This window comes from Canis aureus, chromosome 30 (assembly GCF_053574225.1).
Source record: "Canis aureus isolate CA01 chromosome 30, VMU_Caureus_v.1.0, whole genome shotgun sequence".
NCBI classification, from domain to species: domain Eukaryota; kingdom Metazoa; phylum Chordata; class Mammalia; order Carnivora; family Canidae; genus Canis; species Canis aureus.
The window spans coordinates 7224883-7240098 of record NC_135640.1 but is presented as its reverse complement, the minus strand read 5'-3'; the positions used below and the strand labels follow the sequence as shown (position 1 = coordinate 7240098).

General features: G+C 35.5%; 1 protein-coding gene and 2 long non-coding RNA genes across 5 annotated transcripts in view; 2 read left to right on the top strand and 1 right to left on the bottom strand.

The window, feature by feature from the left end:
• Positions 1 to 13614, top strand: part of LOC144301715 (uncharacterized) — a 39909-nt gene extending 26295 nt beyond the window's left edge. Inside the window, exon 5 of the long non-coding RNA XR_013368450.1 lies at positions 12796 to 13614. This is a non-coding gene — a long non-coding RNA (uncharacterized LOC144301715). The remainder of the gene's footprint in view (positions 1 to 12795) is intronic.
• Positions 1 to 15216, top strand: part of CADM2 (cell adhesion molecule 2) — a 1060955-nt gene that overhangs the window by 376398 nt on the left and 669341 nt on the right. The window lies entirely within an intron of this gene.
• LOC144301714 (uncharacterized) overlaps positions 14985 to 15216 on the bottom strand; it is a 28954-nt gene continuing 28722 nt past the window's right edge. Inside the window, exon 5 of the long non-coding RNA XR_013368449.1 lies at positions 14985 to 15132. This is a non-coding gene — a long non-coding RNA (uncharacterized LOC144301714). The remainder of the gene's footprint in view (positions 15133 to 15216) is intronic.

Genomic DNA, 15216 nt, shown 5'->3' with positions numbered 1-15216 from the left:
CAGCAAGCTGGAGACCCAGGAGAGCTGATGGTGTAGTTCTAATCCAAAAGCCAGCAGGCTCAAGGTCCCGGAAGAGCTGATGTTTCAGTTCAAGTCAGGAGGAAAACAAAACAAAACAATACAAAACAAAACAAACAAAACAATGTCTTTCTCAGTTGAAAGGTCATTAGCTAGGAAGAATTCTCTTAGCCTTTTTGTTATATTCAAGCCTTCAACTGCTAGGATGAGGCTCACTCGTTTTATGAAGGGTAATTTTGCTTTACTCAGTCTAAATGTTAATCCCAAATCACCCTCACAGAAATAAATACTCAGAATAATATTTTACCAAATATCTGACATCCTATGTGGTCCAGTCAAGTGACACATAAAGTTATCCCTCACGTCTCCTTTATCTACGTCTCTTGGGAGATCAGCTATTAGTAGTGAAGTTGCTTTGCAACAAGCATCATTAAAAAAGAAAAAATAGTGAGACAAAATAAACGAACAAAAATGGATATTCAGAGGACCATCTTACTTTAGGAATTGCCGGTCAAGCATATGATCCAGTCTTTATGAAAATGAGAGCTGTGAAACATTTCCATTCCAATAAACCTGGTTAGAATTAGGCAGTCAGAGGTTAAAGGGTGAGAGTTTCACCTGTAAACTTAAAAAATGAGAAAGTCTTATTAACATAATTCATGTAAAGCTACTAACTCTACTAAAAACAGAATAATTTAAATAGTCTTTAACATACTCTATTTCGTTGTAAATAGTATAATTTGATACATAAAGAAAAAGATAGTTTCTTATTTCTTTTCATTATATTTCCTCAATGGATTTGATTCAGGTACAAAAGATATAAGAAGAAAAGCTTGTCCTATAAGAGACATGCTCATATTTACTGTGATAACAAGAGTCATTCAATATCCTTTCTCATAATGATAATTTTCTGGGTAATTCTATATTTTCAGAGTTTCCTAGTATAAACTGTGTTCTGGAAATCTTTGTCAAGACATTCTTAATGCAATCATTACCTACACTGTTCTAAATGACATCTTTTATCTTCTATTCAGAGATTTCAATTGCTCGCTTAAGAGTCCAGAGATTGTTTTCTCCTCACAGAGCCTCTCAGCATTTATTAAGGTTCAGCGTTCAGAGATTTAGCCATAAATGAAACGGTTAAATGAAATGAAGTTGTCTTCTGGCTCTAAGTGGCATTTCTTATGTACTCCAATCTCTTCTGTTTCTTCATGTATTCGCATGTCAACCTTAGTAAAGTGGGAGCAAGGACATTAAATAGAGAGAGTGCAGTTTTCATGGCATCAGTGTTCACTGATATCTATCCCAGGTGTTCGTTTCTATGGCTAAGGCCTCCCACTTCTCATTCCCTCCTCATCCCTTTTCTGTCTTCTGCTACAATCTAGATTTACATTCAGCATTGGAGTGGGAAAGAGAAATGTTTCTAGGAGCTTCTGAGAAGGACCATCTTTTTTTTTTTTTTTTTTTTGACTGAGTTGATTGAGGACAAACAAAAGTCCACTGAATAAACAACCTAAGTTGAATATGTTGAAATTCAACTACTCCTCAAATATCACCAATGCAATTCATTGATAAGAAGATACCACAAAATTGCATTTATTGCTTACCTTGGTAAAGGAGAATATCAACCTAACAAAACTTAGGGTCTTTTTTAAATCTCCCATTCCGGACACTACTGTATCATCATTTATCTAAGTATTATCTGCCTTTCATTTATTCAGTTATTTCAGTCAGAAGTTAAAAAAAATATACTATTTAATACAAAATGGAATGTATGCAAGGAGAGGAGAGTTAGCCACATCAGTAGCCTCACACCATAGTATTCAGTATGGAAACAAAGCCTGTGTTGTCTGGGATAAGGTTTGGATGATTAGCCAGGGAAAATGGAGAAAGAGGAGTAGACAGTTCCCTCATTCTAAAGAAGAGATAGCTTCTGACTTGAGTCTTGAAATATGGGTTGATATTCCCCTGTGGAACAAGGAATACATCTAAAACAAGGGGTATTTACTTGAAGCGTGAGTTAGTGTGGAAAGAATGTTGGCAGTATTTTGCATATAGCTGTGATCAAACAGAAATATTTTCAAGGAACAAGATAAAATGCTCTCAAAAAATTGTTTTAAAGGTAAAGCTTAGATATGCTGAACAAGTGTTTGATTTAATAGGCTCAGTCTACCTTTTCATGTTTATTGCTTAGTACCTTTCTCAGAAGAGTATGTGAACATTTGATACATATGTGCATTAAATCTATTGATTATTTGATGAACCATATTTCAGATGCTTACTCAAATAAAATATTTCTGAATTTGACATGATTGAACTGAGTAAAAGAGTCATCTTTGGTGAGTTAAAGTATTTTTGATTAAACATAGAAGTGGTTTCTTCCAGCTGATTTGCTTACCATAGTGGAGGGAATATTTCATGTTTTAAAATTAACATATACTCTGTTCAGGCAAACAGGGTCATCAAAATGATATCACATCAAAATAGGCATAATTTATGGTTAAAGCAATAACTGATGCTTCTTTCAATGGTTGAAGGGATGTAAGCTGGTAAAAGGAATAAAGTATTGTCTCTCAAGTGACCTTGAATATTTAACCACCTGCTCAATTTAATCAGGGATCACACAGGGTTGGAAAAGCTGGCTGGGTAAGAACTGACGAGAGTATGCTTCCCCATATGTAAAGTTTACTGCACAGGCTAAGGGAATGTGGGAATTGTTCAGCTGCTTGCAAACATATCTAGTCCTGAAAACGGGAATGTGCTTCTAAGTTAGGTAAAGGTTTCTAAGACCTGAGTCTTGTCTGTGTACACACACACACACACACACACACACACATCAGTGCATGCATACGCATGCATATATGTATTTATATCCTAAAGTATAAAACAGGGGATCCCTGGGTGGCTCAGCGGTTTGGCGCCTGCCTTTGGCCCAGGGCACAATCCTGGAGTCCCAGGATCGAGTCCCCCGTCGGGCTCCCAGCATGGAGCTTGCTTCTTCTTCCTTCTGTGTCTCTGCCTCTCCCTTTCTCTCTATATATCTATCATAAATTAATTAATTAATTAATTAATCTTTAAAAAAATAAAGTATAAAACAGTAGTTATTTGGTTATTTCTTTAAACACTTTTACACCTAAGGCAGATGCAAGATTATGACATTTTATCCCTTACTATAAGAATTGATGTGAATCACATATTTATTTGTATAATCTGAATGGTTCCTAAAACGTTAATAATCAAGGCCTCGTAGTCCATCTTATACATTATTCTGATGCATCCAAAACAGCTTTATAGAATCTGTACATAATGAGTGTTGTCATTTTTTTATACTGTAAAAGTTATACTGAAAGACAAGCACAGGAAACAAGAAGTCACTTTTTAAAAATTTACTTTTATTGTTTTTTATTTTAACTCTAGTATAATTAACATACATTCTATAAGAGTTTCAGGGGTACAATATGGTGATTCAATAATTTTATACATTACTCAGCGCTCATCATATAAATGTACTCTTAATCCCCCTTCACCTATTCACCTAGGTCGCCTTTTTTTTTTTTTTTTTTAATTTGCAAGTCTGACATTAGTAGACACTCTCTTGCCAAATAAAAACACAGGAAAACAACTGCAAGATTATCTAAGTTAACAAGTTTACATTAGTATGTTAGCAGTAGAAAATGGCAAATTTCTTATGTGGTTATCACAATAAAAATTCAGAGATAAAGGTGATTGTGATTGGAGATTCAGGTTTCATAGGGCCCCTCATAGTGTCATTTACTTGGGGATCCAGGACTGACTAGATTTATTTTTGGCTCATCTTAGAGTTCAGTAGTGGCTTCTATCTTGTTTTGTTTTCTTGTTTCTTGACTTGGAAGGTCATATACAAATGTACAGTGGTAGGAGGGTAAAACCGGTTTTGCTTCCACAGCATCTATACCACCTACGTGTTTTTTTGAAATTCATAATTTTATGATTTAAAAAGAAAATCACCTTCTGTCTTAAGTGACTAAATGACCATATCAAATCCAGCTTAGCTTTTTAATTGATGTTATATTCTCTGGACCTGCTGCATCCGTGTGTTTCTGGTTACTAATACAGCTGAATTGTTCTTCCTCAATGGTCATACCTCAAATGGTATGCTGCTTTCATGGAGTCAGGGTAAGCTTTATTTTTTTTTTATTTTTTTTAAGATTTTTTAAAGTTTATTTATTCATGAGAGACACGGGGGAGAGAGAGAGACAGAGAGAGAGAGAGAGAGAGAGAGAGATACACAGGCACAGGGAGAAGCAGGCTCCATGCAAGGAGCCTGACATGGGACTCCATCCTGGGACTCCAGGATATGCCCCTGGCCGAAGGAAGGTGCTTAACCACTGAGCCACCCAGGGATCCCTCATGCTAAGCTTTAAAGAAATTTTAACACCAATGAGCCTATAAGTGGGAGATTTTCTTGCCAGTATATACTGATTCTTCCCCCTTGAGTTTCTGAAAGCTTATTTATCTCTCGACACTGTGAACATATTCCACTGGATCTTCCATAGAGTAACCTTTAATCTATTCTTAAGGATCAACTAATAAAATGATTTGTTGTGGCTATCATTTTTTCTGGGCAATAATATTTGAATTTTTGTGTTTATTTTTTATGCTTTAAAGAATTGAGGAGAAAAGGCCTATCTCATGGAATAGAAATTTCCAAAGCTCAGGCTACCTTTAGGGAAGTTGAAGTCAGTGGCTTTTGTAACTGAAAAGTAACACGCAGCAGGATTCCATTCTATTAGAACACTTCAGAAATGAATCACAGTTAGGCAATTTTCCTGCTCTGAATTGCAATGTAGGAAACTTTATGAAAATGACAATTGGTTCTATAATTTTTATGTTTCTCTTTATCTTTGTTCTTGCCCCTCTGAATTTATCCCTCCCTTGCTGCTTCACATCTAAATACTCATAGCTTTAGAGCTTTAGGGAAATATTGTTATGCTTTATTTTTAACAGTTTAATGAATTATATATGATTTTTTTGCATTAAAGATTTTTTCCAATGAGCTATTTTATCACAGCGAGTCATTATTTAGGAACTTTTTTGTTTCTTTTTCCTTAGATCTTTTCTCCCAAGTAGCACTCATTTCAAAATCTCTTTTGTTATAGTATTGCTATATAATTTGATTTCTATGTCGGTGGTGAAAGCATATTCATTAGATGTCTTCCTTGCTAATTTTTTCTTTCTACTCAATATTTTTTTAAAGTTCTATTTCCAAAATCAATGCACTGGAAATTAGTAAAGGATTAAGCAATCACTTATTCTTGTTTTAGAATGAAAATTTGACCATTTGAATTTGCAGTAAAAATATTAACTTTGAGAAAACTGAGCATGTTTAACTTTTATTTCAATAAATGTTAGATTATTAGTATATTATGATCAGCTGCAATTTTACATAATTATAATGTACTTATTTTATTTTTTTAAATGTAAATGCAAATATTATTCTTTATTTTTCAACATGATTTTTTTCTAGGTAGAGATCATGAATCAGGAATAAAACAGGTTTATAGTGTTCAACATGTCAACTTAAATGTTGACAAATATACCTTTATTTATATTCAACTACATGATATAATGAAAAGAGGTTTTTATCATTAGGCTGACTAGTGTAATGAGATAATGAATTGTTGTATAATTGCTAAGTCCACCACTATTTGAAAAGTCCTTCATTAACATATGAAACTTTAGAGAAAGTTTCATGTGTGAAAATGTAATATATCAAATCAAAATATAGTCTATTTTAGTGTCAAAAATAAGTATTCATGCATGGTGTCATGTGCATGTGTGTGTTTTAAACATATGTCATTGTATACAGAATAACCTAACAGAGAGATGTAGAGAGAGACAGCTCATTCTTTTGCTATGGTCAGAAAAGTCACACTGACTTTCTATGTAGATGCCTGATTCTCACAAGTTGGACTAGTTTCTGTTAGTATAATTTAGTTAGAAATTTTTTTACTGCCTTTTTTTCCATTCATTTAGTAGACAAGAATTCCTTGAGTACTTACTATGTGCTAAGCACCATTCTAAGTATAGGATATAGAATAGGGACAAAATAATTAAAACTCACTCTACTGAAACTTGCATTGTGGTGGTATGTAGATGAAAAAACATGATAACAAGTCACATGTGCAATATAGTAATTGCAGTAAGTACTAAAGAGAAAACAAAATGGGAGAAAAGATGGGAGTTGTGAAGTTAATACAGGGTGGCCTTTGAGTCATGAGGATATCTGAGGAAAGAATATTTTAACAAGTGGTAAGATCCAAGGAAGGAGTGAGTCTATTATTTTTGAAAAGGTAAAGGGGCTGGTGTAATTTAAGCAGGAGGGAAATAATGGGCTATTTATTTATTTATTTTTGACTTGTTTGGAATAAATCTGGATGACTGCTGCCAAGTTCTCTCTTTGTTGTAGCATGATCTGGAAATAATGAAGTATGAATGTTGTGATCCACTGAATAGGCCATTTTAAACCATGTTCTGAATTAAATAATTTACTGTAACTAATACTACAGAGCATTTAAAAAAATATTTATTTATTTATTTATTTGTTTATTGATTTAAGAGAAAGAGAGGGAAGGAGAGAGAGGGAGGGAGAGAGGATGTGAAGTGGACTCTGCTCTGAGCACAGAGCCCAAAGTGGGGCTCCACCCCACGACTGCCAGATCATAGCCATGAGATCATGACTGAACCAAAATGAAGAGTCAGATTCTTAATTGACTGAACCACCTAGGAGCCCCAGAACATATTTTATATACTAAATAAATGCTTTGAAGTCAAAATTTGAGTAGACAGTGCCAGCCCTCCACAAATGCTTATCTAGTGGATAGGGTTGATGGATTATAAGAAAATTTCAACAAATTAAGTAGCAGAGGGGAATTGCTAGCCAGAGTAAGAATGCTACAATGCCACAATGTTTGGGGATGTGTTCTTATACAAACAGTTGAATTCTACAATCAATATTGAGGAATGATTGGTTTTAGCATGGAGAAAACCAAAGGAAAAAACGTCTGAGGAATAGTAAAGAAATAAGAGCTGTGATGGGATGGGGTAGGGCATCTCCAAGCAATAGCGAAAAATCAGAGTGGCTGGTAGACAGAGCTCCAGGAGAAAGTGAAGAGAAGTTAGAGGTGTAGTCCAGAGTCAGTCCATACACAATCTGCAGGCCTGTGAAGGACTCTGGTGTTTTGATAATTGGAAGCCACTGAAAGATTTTAACTAGAGGAATATGAGATCTGTATTTTGAAAAGATGTAAGTTTATATTTTGCAAAATGTTCATGATTTTCAGTAGATCACAAGGTGTGGGAAAGAGAATTCTACTTACAAAATTCTTTTGCAAGGTACAATAATGATTTCTGGAACACAGAAAAGAACAGTACAGCTCGGAATGTTCAAATGCCATGAGCTAAGTTGTACTCAATTTTCCATGTGCATTTAGTTTTTTTATTTTACAACTGCTATACTCCATTCTTACTATCTTGCCACGTTTTTGAAAGGGGTCTTTGATGCAGTAGCAGAAAATGATTATTTATAAATACCAAATTAAAACAAAGTGTTGGAAAATTTTTGAACAGCTTCTCCAAGACAAAATTCTGAAAAATTGATTTAAAGACAAATCAAATCAGAGAAGTAAAGACATTGCTCACTTTCCACTCTCTGCCAGGGTGGAGGTATGGGGGTTAGCTAACACAAGTTCTTCTATAATTAATGAGGCTATTGGAAAAACGTTTTATGATTTTCTATTTGTAGGGTGCTGGGTGGCTCAGTCAGTTGATTGTTTGCCTTTGGCTTGGGTCGTGATCCTGGGGTCCTTGGACTGAGTCCCTCATCAGGCTTCCTGCTCTGTGGGGAGTCTGCTTTGCCCTCTGCTTCTGCCTCTTTGTCTCTCATGAATGAATAAATAAATCAATTAAATTAAAAAATATTTTCTATTTGCATTGAGATAATTTTAAATATGAATTTTGTTATTATTCTGGTTTTTCAACTAAATGTTGTATTTTATTTAACATAAACCCTTCAACATATATGGGAAAATCCCTAAAAGGAAGAGGGATATAACCATTATTGGCTTAATTTTAAAGGTGGTTTGTCAACACTCTCCATCACTCTCAACAAATTATAGAAATCACAGCCAAACTCAGGGAGAAAATGATTTGCTGAAATTAAAAAAAACAGCTGTCACAAAAGAAAAAATAATAGAGATATTTGTATTACTCATTTCTGGGTATATATTCCTTCCACCTGTCACCAAATTCTTATTACTGGAATAATTTATTTTTCATTCAGACCATCTCTCAAAGGTAAGCTAATTAACATTTATAATGAACTACATAGTATAGCCTACTTTTAAAAATGTATATTATTATCCTATTGAATTATTACACCAGTTTTCCTGGAAAGGAATCACTTTTCACATTTTACAAATAGAAAACTCAAATTCTACAACATCATAGAGCTGCTAAATGGCTTTAACCATAGAACTTTAATGGTGTCTTATCCTTAGTCTATTCGCCTACGTCATACCACCTTCCCAAGGGTTGTACTAACATGCACTCACATTTTAAAGCCGGGGAGGCAGGACAATGTAGGAAACTGCCACGTCTAGTTCCCCAAAGGATATTATGTAAATATGTCAGAGACAAAGAACCCAGTAAGGACCATGGGCTGTGCTGTCAGATGGAGGAAGGGAAGCATGGTAGGTTGGGACCCAGATTTCTCTGACCTCACTGTGAGTTTTGATAGCCAGCTGTTATTTCATTCAAATGAATTGTAAAGGACATTTTATAGGCAAGGCTATTTCATCTCACCACTATTGACATTTTCAAATGGATTATTGTTTGCTCTGGAAGACTGACCTATACCTTGTAGACTGTGTAGCAGAATCCCTGACCTCTCTACCCAGTTGATCCCAGTAACTTCCTCTCCCCAAGTTGTGACAATCGAAAACATTTACAAACATGGCCAAGTGTCTTCTCGAGAACAAATCAATCCCCAGTTGAGAACCATTTTGTAAATGATTTTGAGTTTTGCTTCCTGGAAGTACTCATCTAAGAACTTGGCTAAACCATGGCCAGTCTTACTAACATCAGGGTGTCATATCAATCCTTTATGAAGAAATAAGATAGTCAAGCCCACCCACACACAAAAAGAAATAAATAGTATAACACAGATCCATGAAAAAGATTTTTAACAGTAGATTCTAAACCCAGAGTTTAATGAAATAAAGAGAAACAAGATAGGCAGATTGTCTAAAAGTGTCATTGGTAGGTGCGAGTGGGTCACTTAAAACTCTGAGCTGAATATGCATTTTCACGTGCCTAGTGATTTCTGAAAATCATTTGCTGTGATGCATTAAGCTAGCCAATTTAAAGAGTGATTGACCAAAGGAAAGAAATTTGCATAGCCAATAAAATTGATTACAAATTTGGGAAAAATTGAGCACCAATCTTAGAAAAGCTGTTTATGTGTTACATCCATGAGAAATATTCATTATGAAGACATATTAGCTGAGTGCTGTTAATTGTAAATTAAGAGTATAATATATGTGCACCACAGAAATGGATAACTTAAGACTGATAGGCTGCTTTAGTGCATGACTGACCAAACATTGATTTCAATGAAAAATTGAAGCTGCAAATAGGAAAAGAAGCTTATAGATAGTGGGTTGCGCTTAATGTGAAATTGTGCAAAATCAACTGCAGGTTAGCAGTTGGTCATTCTTGAAACACTTTATAATGTGACACTGGTGTTGTGTAAATTCAAACAAATATAAATCATTGTCTTAAGAGTCCTAAGGGATGTGGGGCAATCTCTCCACCAGGATGTCTTCTTTTACAGCCTCATTACACCTGCCCATGATTCATGGGTGTTAGGCTTGACTGAGGAGGTGGACGGGGCTAAGGAACTCAGTATGCTATATCTCAACCATGCAAATGAGCATATTTCCCTGTGACTAAAAAGGCAGCATTTCTAAAAGAAATGGATTAATCTCTGTCTATTCTTATTATCCCTTTGTTGAGATTCTCAAAGTAATACAAGCTCATGGAAAAGCATTCTCAGTATGGCATTGTATTGCATCTTTAAAGCTAGACAGAGCAATTTTATCAAAAAGTACTCTGATGTGGGGCAAGCAAAGTGATAACAAGGGGCAGGTGCACCATGTGTGGAATGTAAATGAATTAAGGGCTAAACCTATTGGAAATCGGATATGTATGTCAAGATGTGTTCTAGAGTATCGTCTCTGGTCTCTGGTCAAATTATGAGTCTGTGAATAGAATTCTTCCTAATGAGATAGTGTGGGGTCTAGGATACCCCCAATGTTATACCGACAGTAAAGCCCTCTTTACTCTCTGATTCTCTTTATTCTAGGGAAATATGGATATGGGTTTTTGAGGGGAAAAGAGGGAGACTAATATTCTTTCAACTCCACTAATAGTAGTAAGCAAATTGAGAGAACAATACTTTATTGGAGTCTGTAGATTTGTCCAATGTGCCTGGCATATTGAAAGTGAGGCAAAGAATGCGATCCCAAGTCTGTGAAAACAAAAATTTCCTTTTAAACTTAAATTAAATTGCTATATTTAAGCATAAAAAATATTCTATCAGGAAGATTATCAAAGCCTATTTAGAGAATCATATCAGCAACCCTCCACTAAAATATTTAAACTCAGTTATCATATAATGCCATTGCATCCAAGTCTATGATAATGTAATTATTATATTATATATGAAATTAAATTTAAAATATATACACATACAAAAAATAAATACAAAACAATTTGTTCATTCTTGAAAATATCAACTGGGAGGCACCTGGGCGGCTCAGTAGTTGAGCGTCTGCCTTCGGCTCAGGTGATGATCCCGGGATCCTGGGATCGAGTCCCACAGGGATCGAGTTCCCCCCACAGGGAACCTACTTCTCCCTCTGCCTGTGTCTCTGCCTCTTTCTCTGTGTCTCTCATGAATAAGTAAATAAATAAAATCTTTAAAAAATATCAAGTAGAATTTCTCTCAGTTTCTAGAATACAATTGATTTTGATGTATTAAGCAGATTAATTATTAAAGATTATTACTAAAGTTAGCATAAAGAACCATTAGTAAGCAGAATAGAGAGCTTTATATATTTCTGACAAAACTTAGGAATTTAAATACTAATTGCTCATCTATCACTATCTAATAAAACAGCAACTGTAAAATAAATTAAAAAATATATGACCCATCTATTATATTAAAAGGTAGTGTCTTTGACAATATCGACATTCAAAACATAGCTGTGAACTTAAAATTAAGCAAAATCACAAAAGCTGACTTCCATAAATCAAATTTGCTTTTCAGATAAGACTTATTTTTGATCTTTGGATTCATGTATTCAACTGTGCATTGGTCATCATGACTTCCACAGATTAGGGACAGTTGAAATTTGATATAATAAAAATTGAATTAGGGATCCCTGGGTGGCGCAGCGGTTTGGCGCCTGCCTTTGGCCCAGGGCGCGATCCTGGAGACCCGGGATCGAATCCCACGTCGGGCTCCCGGTGCATGGAGCCTGCTTCTCCCTCTGCCTATGTCTCTGCCTATGTCTCTGCCTCTCTCTCTCTCTGTGTGTGTGACTATAAAAAAAAATAAATAAAAAATAAAAATTGAATTAATCATATTTTGTTCTAACTTGGCCTCTCCTTGAATAATTAATTTTTGACACAACCATTTAGAGTAAGCTAAATCTTACCTTCTCTCCCAATCCAATTAATCTAATTAATCACACCTATCACCACATCCCTGCAGCAAACCATCATTGCATTTCACTGGAGTACTATAAGAGTATTGATCACTAGCTGGTCTTCCTAACTCTGGATTTGTTCCCTCAATACCAATGTTCACTCTTGTAGAGCTACCAAGCCATTCCCCTTTTTCAAAGTCAGTCTATAACTACAGAGAACCATCTGCAGTATAGCATCCTGAGCATACAATATCTCATTCATTGCCTTTGCTCATATTGCCACCTACAGTTTTACCCTCCACTCTTCCCAAGACACATTATATAATTTAATACTTCTCCATTTTTTCCATCTCTTTCTTGCTTATACTTAAGACAGTTAAGTTACTGTCTGGGAAGCTATTTCTACCAAAACTCTTCCCTATGAATATTCAAGGAATAGCTAGCCATTTCTACCACATGCCTTTGGAAAGCAAGAAGAGAAGATATGTATTGTGTTTTAAAGGGAAGTAACATTTTTTTTTCCTGAAAGTATTGGTAAAAAGGAGTGGATATGTTATCAGGAAAAAAGCCCTCAGGGGTATATATATATGTATTTTTTTTTTCTGCCAACAATTCTGAATGGGATTTGAGGTAGCATCAGCTTTGGGGATGCTTTTCAAAAATAATTAAGTCCATAGAACTTTGGACCTCCCGTAACTTATAGGGCCTGCCCAATGAGATTAGGCATATGGAACAGCTCAGATTTCCCTGAAGTAATCACATCTCACCCTCTTTTTTTTGTTTGTTTATTTTAATTTATTCATGAGAGACAAAGAGAGAGAGAGAAAGAGATAGAGAGAAAGAAAGAGAGAGAGAAAGAGAGGCAGAGACACAGAGGGAAAAGCAGGCTCCATGCAGGGAGCCCGATGTGGGACTCAGTCCCGGGACTCCAGGATCACACCGTGAACCAAAGGCAGGCACTCAAGCACTGAGCCACCCAGGGATCTCTACATCTCACCCTCTTAAAGACAGATGTTTTCCATTACAGGGGTAGCTGCATGTTTGCTGAAGCAGGAGGAATGTCTCTGCAAGCAAGTTCAACTTTTCAGATACTACAATATGAAATAAAAGAGGATGTCTCTTAACTTTCAAGATAGTCCCCAGATTTCACTTGTCAAAAACAGTCTTTTTGAAGAGATTTCTAGATTTCTTCATATGAACATCAAATAATTAGCTACCATTGCCCACACTCCCCCATTTGATATATGTGAAGTTAAATGGAAAATCTGCCCACTAGAGATAGGCAGGTGCTATATAAACACATCTGTAGGTCATTTAGAAATTACTATCATCACTCTTTTCATTAAAGTGACATGCATATATTTAGAAACTGCTTTTCAAAAACCTAATGAAAGACTGTCCTTGATAACTTCTCTATATGTTCATCTATAAATCATTATTAAAATCCTTTACATAATGAGGCGCACATTCTTGGGGAAGAAAAAAAAGGAAGTTTCAATTCTCCCATTTTTTTAAGGTGAACTGGAATTCAACCTATTTGTTTACATCATTTTATACCTGTTGTCACTGCATGTGTGAAAAGGTGCTTCCTTCCTATTTCAGAATTTTATACAGTTAGGAATTGTCTCGTATCATATTTTCACTAACATTGAGATTATTGTTTTACTATGTAGAAATAAATACATAGTTTAGAGCATCTCAAAATTCATGCACTTGTATCTAGAAGCAACGTTAAGTTTTTCATGTGAAGATCCCCAAGACATCTCTATTGAGCTCATTGTATACTTCCAGTAAACCATGTATGTTGATATGGTGTCACAGATAAAGTCTAAATGTGTATATGAGAGTTACAATAGCTGTTTTCTGCCTGAGTACTCAAAGGTACTTTGAGACTTCTGCCGAAGCCTGCATTTTGCCCTCGTTCATGGAATTCCTAGGCTAAATGGCACTGCACAGGAGGTAGACATAGACTTGTTAAACGAGTAATGGGTTTCTGTGATCATCTCACACACAATTTCCAAATTTAATCCTCCTTATATAGAGTTTTATGTAAGGTCATTTCATAGTGTGTGTATGCTGAGGAAGATAGCTAACGTGCATAATTTACTGAAATAGACATCTGTTAGAGGTAAACCAGTGAGGTCATTTTTATATTGAAATCTGTGAGAGAGCCCATGGAAACAAAGTATAGTGCAAATAGAATATTACCTCCTGATTAAAACACCTGTGGATTCAATTGATACCATTTCATGTTGCATGGCATTGGAATTAAAGTCCCCAAACACCAAGCTCCTGAGTGTAGCCAATACTAACAACTCAGGAGTCTCATTTGAAAATCCAGTTTAGCCTTTACACAAAGCATGCACATCTCAACATATGGTTATCTGTTATTTTTCATGTAAAGGACTGTGATATTTTGATTTCCTATTTTTATATGGATAACTGAAGCATTTCAAAGGGGCCTTACATGTATGTGTTTGGTTGTTTTCATTCTGCACTACCTGAACAATAAAATGAACCAAGAGGTGATGCAAGAAAATGATAAAGGGTACTTGTGGTTAAGTATAATCACTCCACCAAGGGATGCCTGGGTGGCTTCATCAGTTAAGCATCTCTCTGACTGTTGATTTCAGCTCAGGTCATTATCCCAGGGTATTGGGATGGAGCCTTGTGTCCAACTCTGTGCTCAGTATGGAGTCTGCTTGTCCCTCTCCCCACTCTATCTCTACAATACATAAATGAAATCTTTAAAAAAATCAAAAAATAAACACTCCTCCAAAATGGACATTGAGACTTACTTATGATAAGGCTTTATTATTTTTATTATTTTAAATATTTTATCTATTTATTCATGAGAGACATAGAGAGAGAGGCAGAGACACAGGCAGAGGGAGAAGCAGGCTCCATGCAGGGAGCCTGACGTGGGACTCGATCCTGGGTCTCCAGAATCACCCCTGGGCTGAAGGCAGCGCTAAACCGCTGAGCCGACCAGGCTGCCCCATAAGGCTTTATTAAAAGTAATAGCTTTTTCCAGAGAAAAAAGATGTACTGTATATGTCTCATTGGAAAGGTTTTATGACTAAAAGGATGAATTTTAAATAATATATAATCTATTGAATGCACTGCATTATATCAACTCTTTCTATAGCAAGCTTGTTTTTACCAATTTAATCTAGCAGTGCCTATAATAAAAATTATCACAGTACTATGAGAAAATGCGTGTTTATTTCTCATTTTTAGTTTATTTTAAAAATCACACTAGTCATATTTGAAGGTGAAAGCACAAGCTGTATTTCCAAGATGTGTTTTTCCTCAGTAGAATTATGTCATGGGGAAACACTATGGATATCCATCAAAGTGAAACCTACAAGGACATAAGAGCTCGTTATTAGTGAACATTGTTTGCAACCTTCAGATGGCTTCAGCATTTCTGTCACAAAATGGCAAG